The sequence below is a fragment of the Pinus tabuliformis genome, chromosome 8 (assembly GCF_031772625.1).
Source record: "Pinus tabuliformis cultivar Carrire ecotype Pingquan chromosome 8, CPIR1, whole genome shotgun sequence".
Lineage (NCBI taxonomy): Eukaryota > Viridiplantae > Streptophyta > Pinopsida > Pinales > Pinaceae > Pinus > Pinus tabuliformis.
In genome coordinates this window covers 731,776,295-731,788,905 of record NC_142294.1, presented here as the reverse complement: position 1 = coordinate 731,788,905, position 12,611 = coordinate 731,776,295, and the positions used below count along the sequence as shown (strand labels likewise).

The 12,611-nt window shown below is 37.9% G+C and overlaps 1 pseudogene; it reads left to right on the top strand.

The window, feature by feature from the left end:
* The first annotated feature begins 694 nt into the window (after positions 1-694).
* Positions 695-1,192, top strand: LOC149237669 (uncharacterized; annotated as a pseudogene).
* The last annotated feature ends 11,419 nt before the right edge of the window (positions 1,193-12,611 follow it).

Genomic DNA, 12,611 nt, shown 5'->3' with positions numbered 1-12,611 from the left:
GATGATTCATCTAACCAAAACGTAGGACCTATATAGTGAATTGGTCACCTCCAAGTAGGATATGGACCACTGTACCCATGATTAGGTTAATTGTGAACCGAGAATAAATCCTAGGGTGTATGAGTTGAGGAGAGGGAGGAGAGGAACAACCTCGTACACTAAAATGAGGCTTCGAATAATCAAGCATCATGAAAAACATATATAATTCATGAAATGTTTTAGTCTTTACAGCACCATATTCGATTATAGTCTCTATATATATATAACTAACAATATACATCACTTACTTTGTTGGTATGTTTTGTATTCTTTTAATGACCATCTCCACCTATTTTACCTTGTTTAGGGGGGATTGTAGGAGGGAGAAATCTCCCCCTACTTGGGTATTAGCGGGGATTGTAGGAGCGATAAATCTCTCCCTACTTGGGGTCTTGGGGGCTTTGCAAGAGGGTAGAAACCCCTTGTTTAGGGGTTGGGAGACAGTGCCCAAAATTATATCTAATTTTAGTTTTATTTCTTGGTGCCCAAAACTAACATGCCGGTGTATATATAAGTAGACATTACATTCAATTAACGGGAAATCGAAAGCATAATAGAAAGAAATCCTTCGTTGGTAATCGAAGAAATACTACGCTTGGACGTTCCCTCTCGAATCAACTTCAACATCAACATCATCGTCTGCAATTGCGTGGTAATGGAAACACAGAAGAAGCGGGTCTTTCGCAATAATCAGATTGTTAGGCTGAAGAGCTCCGATGGCAAAATATTCGACGTGCCAAAAGCAGCAGCGTGGCAGTCGGGGATAATAAAGAATATGGCAGAGGACTTTGGCATTACTAAAAATCCCATTCCCCTGCTGTTTTTGTCCAGCGACATTTTGGAAAAGATTATCAAATATTGCAAATACCATGTTGATCATCCCCTACGTCCGTGGAGATCAAAAGAGGATGTTGACCCATGGTATGTGGAGTTTGTGAATTTGGATCTGCCCACTTTGATCCAACTTGGATTGGCTGCCATGCGTCTGGATATAGTGACTCTTCTTGACCTGGTCAGTCGAACTATTGCGGGTGAAATTGTTGGGTTGAAAACACCCGGAAAAGCCCGAGAGATGCTGAAGATGGAAAATGACCTTACTCCCCAAGACTTGGAAGCCATCAAGTGTCAAGCTCCTTGGGTTCTCGGTAAGTGATGTTTCACAAAATTCAGATTCACATAAAGAATCTCCACCAGTTGACACCCAAGGCAACGAAGAGCATGAGACATCAAACAAAGTTAATGTTTCTCAAAGTTCAGATTCACATAAAGAATCTCCACTAGTGGACACCCAAGGCAACTGGCAGAAGGTAGAGAGAAAGAAAGGAAAGAAAACTAGAAGTTGAGAGGCCAATGTATTACCTTTTTTTTTTTTCTGCTGGATCATCTGTATTTTTTTTTGTTTTTGTTTTTTCTTTTAGTTGTAAAAAAGCAAGAAGACTTTCTTACTCATCTAGAAAATGTAACATTTATCTTTTTACATTTATTTAATAATTAACTTACTAAAATGAAAATTATATATCAAAAATATTAAAATGAATATTGGTTTAGTAATTTATATTTATGTGGTTAGTATGTTATTTAATGTATTACGCTTTCTACAATAGAAAGCGGTAAATTTAATCATATATGGTTTGTTGCTCTCCTAATTTCTCCCTCACTTCATATAAAATTTGTTTACATTCCTTTCTTTATCATTTCTCCAATGAATTCTATGTCCTTTGTTCATTGATGTTTCTTCCTTGTATGTTGAATTCTACGAGTGTCTTCGTTCTTGAATTTGTGAGTAATTTTGATTGCATTGTCTCGTTGAACATTGGTCAAAATATCTTTGTTGTATTAATTTAAGTTCCCTGCTATTAAAACATTGTGTTGAATCCGTGTTATGAATCTCATTCCTCAAAACCTGTTTAGAAGTCTAGTGATGGATATCTACATTGAAACCCTTTGTTGAAGTTTGTTCAAAACTTGGAGTGAATGTTTTATATGTGGGAATGCTGCTAGATTTCGCCGTTGAACACTTTAAACTATGTTATTTAATTCTCGGTGTTGTATCAATTAAATGCTTAAATCAAATCTTTGTGCAGTGTGTGTTCAAGTACTTTGGTTCTAGAATTTGTTCACTGCTCCACTTGCATTGAATGATTGTGCATGGAATGATCAAATTGTGTGGAACTTTGTATATAGTATGGAATTATATTTCAATGGTGTGTATGAGAACCTTCATGTAGGTATGGTCTTTATATGTTGTTGATAAAAGTATATATGTTCTTTATATGTTATGTGAGTTTGAAATGTTATATATTGCAAGTGCTTTGAAATGTACAATGTTGGATCATATGGTATGGTATGGTATGTGATGGATCATAAGCATAAATGTAAATGTAAAAGTAAATGTGAAAGTAATGTTTAACATTAAACTTTTTTGATCTGATGTCGGCCCCATTTTTTATCTAATTATTGGTACGTATAAACACAATATATATTTAGAATATAAAGAGGTTTAAGAACACCCAAAACAATGTATGGTAAATAAATAAAAATATTAATAAACTAGAGGTATGGTAAATAAATAAAAAGTTTTTCTATATTTACTGGAGAGCTGTGGTAAATAAATAAAAATATAAATAAACTAGATGTATGGTAAATAAATAAAAACCCTCATTTTATAATTATTCCATCAACATTTTTATATTTACAAAAACTCAAAAAATATGTTTTATTTAGCCTTAAGTTGAAACTAATATTTCTTGACCTTAAGAACTTTGAATGATTCATAAAGTCCATTACACTGGTCAAGTTTTAATCATCCATTTTGAATATAGAGGGCATTTATATCTATCGGAAATTAAAGAAGGTTAAAAAATAAAAGGAAAAAAAAACCTTAATCCTAACAATTATGAAGGAAACTCTCACACATAAAATAAATATCAATAAAATAAACACTTAGAAGTATAGAAAGCAGACATGGTGGAAAAGGCCTCAGCCATAATGTAATAGTACAAATAAATGCATGAGGAAGTTGGTCTCAACATAGTACGTCTATCTTGGACACTATGGTTGAGATATTTTCTCAACAAAATACTAATCTAGGAGAACTATTTGGAGAATCTCTCATCCTAACTAAAAGCCCTAGTTTGAGGAACTAACTCTTAATTCTCAAGATTTGATTTATTTAATTATGATATTTGGATTTATAATTGTTTTATTATGAGAGTAAGGCTAACATTCCCCCGCCAAAGCTGGATGCTGAAAAACTCAAATTTGAAGAGGACATGAATCAACTTTGATTGCAACTTTAGTTTGCATGTACTTTTGTTCATCTGCAACTGTCTCATGGCTTAGAATAATCGGGGATATGAAAGTTGTCTTCTTCTTTGTCATATCCTAATCCTCATCGATTTTTGTTAATTTGAATTTCTTCCCATGGCTTGATGATTGGTTTGGAAGAAAGTTGAATTAAATGAGGGACCACTTCGACACTTAAAGTTGGTTGGATCAGTGACTTGGAATAAACATATTTATCTTCATCTGTAGGGATGAAAGACTTGGAAACATCACTCTTCTATTGCAACATATCTCTTTGAAGTTGCAACTCTAGTTGAAGAAACTCTATCATCCCATGTGCATGTTGAAGATGCACTTGAATATCAGCAAGAGTTGTTTTTCTCATGTTCACCATGTCACCAACATATGATAAAATCAAATTGTTAAGAATTTGGGATAGTTGAATGTGTGTCGCCATGTGAACTGGTTGGAACTCACGCTCGCTTGCTTCTAATACTTGCTAAATTTTTAGAACTCACTTGCTTGAATGCTTGATCTTGCTTGCTTGAACTCGTGCTTTCTTGTTGTAGATATGAAAAAGCTTGATGTTTGTTTGAATATCACATTTTCTTTCCTTAGAGCTGAACTCGCTAGCTTGGTTGATTGTTGCACGCTCACTTGAACTTGTTCTAACAATTGATTGTTTGAACTCACACTTGTTTCATGATGATTGCTTACTTAATGGCTTGCTGGTTGATTGAATACTAACACTTTGTCTGATCCGGATTTAAACCGGAACGCAATAGATTATAGAGATAACCATAAATACAGAGATGCGATAACCATATACACAAAGATGCAGTGGAAATAATACTTCATTTCATTACTGTAAAATACTGAAATATGCTTACAAATAGAAATGGAAAGAAACCAGCTAGGGCGATGGTAGCTTATCTCTGAGAAGAGATGTGCGGCTACATGCCTCTGAACTGTTCCGAAATGTATTACAATGAGGCTCGAAGGCCTATTTATTGTTGAGAAACAATGGAAAACCCTTCACATTCCAAAACCTACCCTTAGAAGATGAAATGCCAAATTGTGGGCCCCGTTTGGGTAAATTGGTACATCAATTTCCCGGGGTCGTAACTTTGGCATACGATCTACGTTTGACGCGCACGATAGCTCGTTAGAAAGATCTATCCGAGTACTACCACTTTGGGAGGCAACATCGGTCAATGGACCCATGTTGCCCCAGAATCCCAAAAAAACGTCGTTTAGGGCCTCAAAACGGCTCTGGAAGTTCAGGACCCGAAAAACTGCTAAAAATAGTAAACTGTGCTGCAATTTAGGAAACTGAAAAGACTGAAAGAGACAGTTGTGGGGGTCCAAATGGGTTGGTGGGTGGCCACCAACATCCACCTGGATCATTCCTCCCCCCTTAGGAAGCAATGGTCCCCATTGCGTTGAGTTCCTCCCTGAGGTGAGGAAACTTCTGCTGAGTTGGTTCTCTGGTGAGTTGTTCTGCAATCTCTGATGTGTCCAGAAATGGTGGAAAGCATGGTCGACGATGGTCCACATTGAATACTCGGTGCAAGCGAAGGAATGGAGGAATGTTGTGCTTCAAAGCATTGTTGCCCATAGCCTTGGTACTGTTGTGAGGACCATGTAGAAGTGATCTAAGCTTCTGTTGGGTTCTGGTAGGGCGTTCTTTCTGTCGATGCAACCAGACTTTGTTGCCCACCTGAAACTTGTGTGGTACCCATGTGGGTGAGGAGAAGTTGTTCCTGTGTTCTGTCATGACCGTATCCCTTTGCTGCTGCTGCTGCGTGGAGGAACCCTTTGCAGGGGTCATGGATGTAGCAACGATCTTCCCCTTACTTTGGGAGTGAACCAGACAAATGAATTTCCTGGTCTGTGATATGAGCTTGCTGCCTTTCTTGGTAGTGATCAAGGATGTGGCAGTAGGTGGGGCTACCTTTGGTATCCTGTATAATGAATTATTCAAAGAAATAATAACAGCACGAGGCCTTGACTCATACACAGCATGTCGTCTCCACAAGTATGGCTGGCCTAATAGTACATCACAAACATCCAGAGGTGTAACATCACACAATACCTCGTCTGTGAAGGGCTTGATGCTGTATGGGAGGCGGCACTGCTGGCGAACTTTCAGATCTCGTCCTTCGTGAAGCCACCTCATACTGTACGGCTGTGGGTGTGGTGTAGTCGGTAGGCCCAACCGCTTCACGACCTCTGCTGAAATAAGGTTCTTTTGGCTACCACTGTCGACAATGAATCGCAACGGTGAACCCTTCACCCACATTTGTGAGTGGAAAAGACGCTCCCCTTCCTCTGGATTTTCGAGCTCATCTTTCTGGATCTTGGCGGTGGCAACAGTGGCGCTAGGATCTGCATCAATGATCTGCTTCCCTTTGCCATTCCCCCTGTCGGGTTCTGGCTCAGGATCAGAACATGCATCTGATTCAGAAGCCTTCAACTCGGCCACCAGTGACTGCTTGGTCCGACACTCACTTGTGTTATGAGTGGGACTCTTGTGGAACTCACACCACTTTCCTGTGTCCTTCTTCGGCTTCGTGGTGTTGTTCTTTTCTTGCGGCTTCGACGGGTTGTCTTGGGTCACCCCGCCTTGGCTTTGTCCTTTGGGCTTCGGATTTGCAGATCCAAAGTCTCACTTCTTCTGTTTGAACTTTTGCTCGATTTTGACAGCGTATCGGTATGCTGTGCCGAGTGAGGAGATGTTCAAAAACACCATCTCTTCCTGGATGTATTTGTGCAGGCAGCCACGGTATTTGAGTACCAGATGCAGCTCAGAATCTTTAATACCCAACTGTGTGCGAAGGGTATGAAAAATGTTTGTGAACTCCGGCACATCTTGGTCTCGTCCCTGTCGCAGTGTGGTCCATTTGATGTATTTGTCCTCATAGCTTCCGACAGGGTAGTATTGCTCCTTGATGGCATCCCGGAAGTCATTCCAAGTGGGTGCGGCTGAAAATAGTGAGCCTGTACTTTCATCCTTCTGCTCGCAGTAGGTTTCCCACCAGTCCTTGACGTGGGGGGCTGCTTTGAGAAGAGCGAAAACAATCTTTTCCCGACTTGAAAATTCATGAACAGAAAAATACCCATCTAGCAGATTTAACCATTTATCTACGGCATCTGCGTCTATTTGACCCTCGAAGATGGGGATTTCAAAATTAACTTGTACCTTAAACGGCGTGGCGTTTCCAGAGTCGCTTTTGGAAGTCGATGCGTCGCCTCTGGGTAGCCGCTGAAGGATCTGCGCAAAGCTATTCATCATCGCGTTCCTTTGCCCCTCGAGCGCTTCTTCGAGCAAGATTTTGATAGGATCTCCTGCCCCCTCGTCTTTCTTCTCATCCGCCATGGGAGGCCGTCGGGATTTGTGAGGCTGGTCTTGCAAAGGTTCGACCAGTTCAAGCCCTAATTCCTTATATCCCGACCTCGTTGGGGACATGCAAAGAAAAACAGAGAAAAAGCAGACCGCTCTGATACCACTGATCCGGATTTAAACAGGACCGCAATAGATTACAGAGATAACCATAAATACAGAGATGCGATAACCATATACACAAAGATGCAGCGGAAATAATACTTCATTTCATTACTGTAAAATACTGAAATATGCTTACAAATAGAAATGGAAAGAAACCAGCTAGGGCGATGGTAGCTTATCTCTGAGAAGAGATGTGCGGCTACATGCCTCTGAACTGTTCCGAACTGTATTACAATGAGGCTCGAAGGCCCATTTATTGTTGAGAAACAATGGAAAACCCTTCACATTCCAAAACCTACCCTTAGAAGATGAAATGCCAAATTGTGGGCCCCGTTTGGGTAAATTGGTACATCAATTTCCCGGGGTCGTAACTTTGGCATACGATCTCCGTTTGACGCGCATGATAGCTCGTTAGAAAGATCTATCCGAGTACTACCACTTTGGGAGGCAACATCGGTCAATGGACCCATGTTGCCCCAGAATCCCAAAAAAACGTCGTTTAGGGCCTCAAAACGGCTCCGGAAGTTCAGGACCCGAAAAACTGCTAAAAATAGTAAACTGTGCTGCAATTTAGGAAACTGAAAAGACTGAAAGAGACAGTTGTGGGGGTCCAAATGGGTTGGTGGGTGGCCACCAACATCCACCTGGATCATTGTCCTTTCTTGAATGTACTCATTGAATGTGCTGATATTTTTTATAAAAGAAAGGGTGTTGAACACTGTCGAAAATGCACCCAAGAGACAAATGACAAGTTTAATCTTAATGACTTAGTTGAAGACTTACTTGACATAACGTACTCACCTTAAAAATTCAAATTAGGGTGTCAGTTACAACCAAAAATGAACTTGTACAATTCAGTTAAAAAATGTTTATCTGCAAATGATACAAAAAGTGTTGATGATGTTGATGTCGTCTTGGCTTGAAACGATTGATTTTGTAGCATCCTTAGTTTGATTGCTTTGATTACATGATGTGAAATGTGGTTGCTTGGAAGATCATTTTTATTAAGCTAATGATGTGACGCACTGTGCTTGTGTACTTAAGCTTGATTATATGAGCTTGATTAAGTGTTCTTATACTTAAACTTGCTTATGTGCATGTAGTTTTCTAAGCATAATACAGAGAGAGCGTTTTTATAATTTTGACACAAGTCATTCACACACATTCATTACACAAAGTGTACCTAAGATGCCCTTATTCAATTTCGGGTGGATCTAGGACACAAGCACCACAAAAAAGATATGCTTTTATTTAAGTATGGGAGTACATCAACCTTCACCTTCACAACATCATGAATGAAATTCTTCAAACAATGAGAATGCCAAGCTTACAAATGTTTGAAGAAACTTGTCTTCAAAAACTAACTGCAATGACTCAATTGCTCTCAAAGTAAAATATTACTTTGAATTACAATAATGACTTTCACCCAAAAAAATTCACTTATCGCTCCAAATTTACAAAATAATTATAGCTCCAAAATATAAAAAATAATTGCACCTTATCACTCCAGAAAATCACACCTTATCTCTCCATAGTAAAAAATTTAATGCACCTCTCTTCAAAATTACCTTATTTCTCCGAAACACTCCTTATTACTCCATTAACTTTATAATTATTACAAATTTTATGTTAGATGATCCAAAAATACAATTTTATCATAGGTTATAAAATTAGAATAAAATAATTATTAATTTAAGATATTAAATTAATAATTATTATTCTAGAATGTTTATTTATTTAATGGAGACTTTTATAATTAGCATATTGTTGTAACTAGATATGACTCTCCAAATGTGTCGTATCTTAGGCTCTATTTTAGGAGATTAGTTAGCTAGTTGGTTTGAATAGCATTTATTGTAAATGGACACTTGTTATTTAATAAGTGATCCATAATTAGAGATAGTTAGGACATGGAGCTTATATATAGCTCATTGCAAGAGTATTTGCGTTGTTCGGGTGTAAAGCCTTGCAAAATCAATTATGTAATTGTTTTTTTCTGATTAATAAAATTACGTGTCTGAGGACACTTCTGCCATTATTGTGGTATCAGAGCTCCAGTAATGCTGCAGTGGACGTGAGTAGAGAGTGAGAGGTTTTTCTGTTTGGATGCCTTCGAGCAGTTTGTAAAGGGCCATTAGTGTCGAATATCAGGCCAAGGATAAGTTTGTAAGTAGTCTCCTTTTGTTTTTATGTAAACAATGTTTCAGATGTATATATATATCATTGATTGAATGAGGAAGGCGTAGAATTGGTACTGACTTGGGATTGTTCCTTGAGTTCACTGGATTTATCTATCGATTTGAGATTCAGTTGAATCCTGAAATGAGTGGTTTATTCAAGAAGCAATGAATAATTACATTTTTGAATTCGAGCATTTATCTATTAATCTGCATTAAATAGATGAAGTGGCAGATGTAAAATCTCTGTGGATCGATTTCAAGGAGAAAGAACTTCTGCATAAGTAAATGGTTAATTACAGAGGGCGCTATTGTTTTAGCTGAGAGTTCTGTTTTGAATGTTTATGTTACCGTCTCTGTAAATTCTGGACGCTGTCACTAGAATGATGAACGCATGAAACGCTGGCTCAATAGCAGATTGCGTAGTGATGAATCATGGCTTACCTTAATGCAGGGAGAATCAATCTGCGAAATTAATAAACCACGTGAATGGTCCTACGTAACACTGAATAACTAGTGATTGAATGTACAATCGATTTCTGGGTAAGCGAAGTTTTAAATTTTGAATTGCATTTGCTATCGATGCAAATTTATGGCAAAATTCGTTGTATAGAATAAGATGAAGGTAGATTTCATGTCAATTTTAATAAACCCAATTCCAGAAAGGTCGAGCTAGAAGGTTGAATACGCTATCCTGTGTAAAGTTTCAATACTTATTAATGGAGTTCCGATTCTGTTTCACAATGGAGGAAGAGCGGATCTGATTGTATTTGATCCATGCTACCGCATAAAAAATGATTTGTTTGGAAAATTGACATCGATTTGTGAAAGACAGTGTTTGCAGCAACGATCTTGTTTAATTGAGGAACAACGTTTGCAGAATCAGATTCAATGGAAGTTCTGAATCGAATTGCAGTTTGGGATCAGTGGTCAAAAATCCAAGCCTGTGTTGAAAATTTAATGCAAATCATGGAACAGTAAATGCTGGAGAACGCAGAGACATAAGTCTGGCAATTCGTTGAAGGCAGCTTTGGTAAGTATGAAGTTCTGGCATTTAATTTTAACCGGTTCATATGAAAATCCTATTGTATTGATGGCGTATTGAGTAAATTGGATAGTGAAATAGCATAGCACGGTAATTCGGACCTTCAGAAGTTCGAAGATTTTTTGCAGCTAATCATATCTCATATAAGATTTGATATTGTGGATGGAAGTGTTGAAGACGCTGGTGAATTTGCGGGGTGTATAACAATAAGCATAGAGATTGATGGAATAAAATGGATGCAAGCTTGTTTTGTAACTCAAAGTAATTTTTACTTTGAGGGGGCGTGATTTTTTTTACCAAATTGTGCAAAAGAACCATTGTAAAAGTCAAATTCTGAAAGTTGCCTTGTAAAAATTTGAGATATTGACTAGAGCCAAGTGCAAAGCTCAATCAATTTTCTCTTGTTTTGACGACTATTCGAGGGTCAAGGCCAAGCCCCGATATTTCGTTTTTTTGCGTCGTGTGTTGCTGTTGTGTTGCGCATCTTGAGTTTTTTGGATCTTGATTCGTGCTGTGAAGTCTTAACACTACAATGTCGAAGTTGATTAATTTGTTTTCTGATTCCGACAAACTAGAAGGCACCAAATCTTATAAAACATGGCATCGTCTCATCGAAAGCACACTCATTTACAATGAATTATGGCAGGGAATATGTGATGGAGGTGTTAAGCCAAATAAACCCACAGATGTAGCTGCACTAGCAAAATCGGAAATCAAAAATGCTAAAGCCTTAGCTCTTATTAAATCTTCTGTGAATGATGAAATGTATGTCCATAGAGAAAATGCTTTAGATGCATGGGCTGCTTTGAAAACTTTTAAAGACCTCTTTGATACTCAGCCTGAATCAAAGAAAGTCGATCTACAATTAAAATTGTTGCAACAAAAATTAACTGAAGGCGGTGATGTTCTTGAATATATCTCAAGACTTAAGAATATCAGGCAAGAAATTGTTAATGTTGGTTTTCCCGCAATTGATGATAGCTTTATGGTCACAATTGTAATTGTTGGGCTTCCTTCTTCCTATACACATTTTTTGGAGACTCTACAAGTAACTGGGAAATTATAGAAGTTAAAGTTTGATGAACTCTGTGAAATGTTAACTCAAGATGATAAAACTTTTGGGAAGAAGAAGAAAGTTGGTGAATTTGTTTTTCTCACAGAGGCCAGCCCTAGTAAGTCATCAGCAGATAGTTCTTGAGGAAGAGGCAGATGGAATCAGAATCAAGCAGCACATAATCGAGGTCAAAGCCAAAGTAGAGGAAACAATTTTAACAGAGGAGGAAGAAATAATTTTCAAGGTAGAGGAAACAACCAAGGAAGAGGCAATTTTCAAGGACAAGGATATAATAATCAAGGTAGAGGACAATCTCAAAATAGAGGTCAAAGCAGAGGCAGAGGACAATCTTCATGAAGAGGAAGAGACTTAAGTCAAATTTTGTGTCGAAGATGTAACAAAGTTGGCCATTATGGTGAACATTGTCGAACGTCACTTAATAAAATTCCCAAGTTTCAGCAGCATTCAGCACAATTTGCAAATGATCAAGATGAAGATAACTCAGAATATGTTTTTACTTCCTCACCAGCATCACAAATTTCATCCCATCTTAGAAGTGGCTATGAAGATGCCTGGATCTTCGATTCCGGGGCAACTCAGCACATGACTTTTCGACGTGATTTTTTCTGGAATTTTCAAGATTGCCAACTTAATTCCATTTTTCTTGCTGATGATACAAAACATACGCCTTATGGAAAAGGAGTAGTAAAAGTTTTTCTCCCTGGCATTGGAGAAAAAATGATTTCCAATGTATGGTATGTACCTAGTTTTAAGAAAAATTTGCTCTCTTTAGTCACGATTCGACAAGCAGGACATCAGGTGATTATGGAAGATGGTTTAGTCAAGATTGATTCAATCAAACATAACTTGAGAACATTCATGATATGTTATGAAGATGGACAACTGTTACGGATGAAAGGGACAGTTATTCCAAGGCATTCTGATTTTGCAGGGGCAGTGACTACAGGTATTTCACCTATAAGACTATGGCATGTAAGATATGGACATTTGAATTTTGAGAGTCTTTCTAAATTGTAGAAACAAGGAATGGTTAAAGGACTTCCCACATTCAAAAGGGAAAATGCAAAATGTGAAGCTTGCATGTATGGCAAACAAAGTTGTGAAAGTTTTCCAACAAGTTCATGGCGTGCAAACAGGCGGCTACAACTAGTTCACAGTGATGTTTGTGGACCACTACAAACTTCCTTTGGTGGATGAAAATATTTCTTACTATTCATTGATGATTTCAGCAGAATGACTTGGGTTTACTTTTTGAAGAACAGGTCAGAAGCATTTGATGAGTTTAAAATTTTTTGCCAACTTGTTGAAAATGAAGTCAAAGAAAATATAGGTACTCTCAGGACAGATAATGGGGGAGAATTCACTTCAAATGAATTCAAAACTTATTGCAGTGAAAATGGCATCAAACGACATCTTACTAATGTTTACACTCCACAGCAAAATGGAGTAGTCGAAAGAATGAATCACACTTTGTTAGGCATG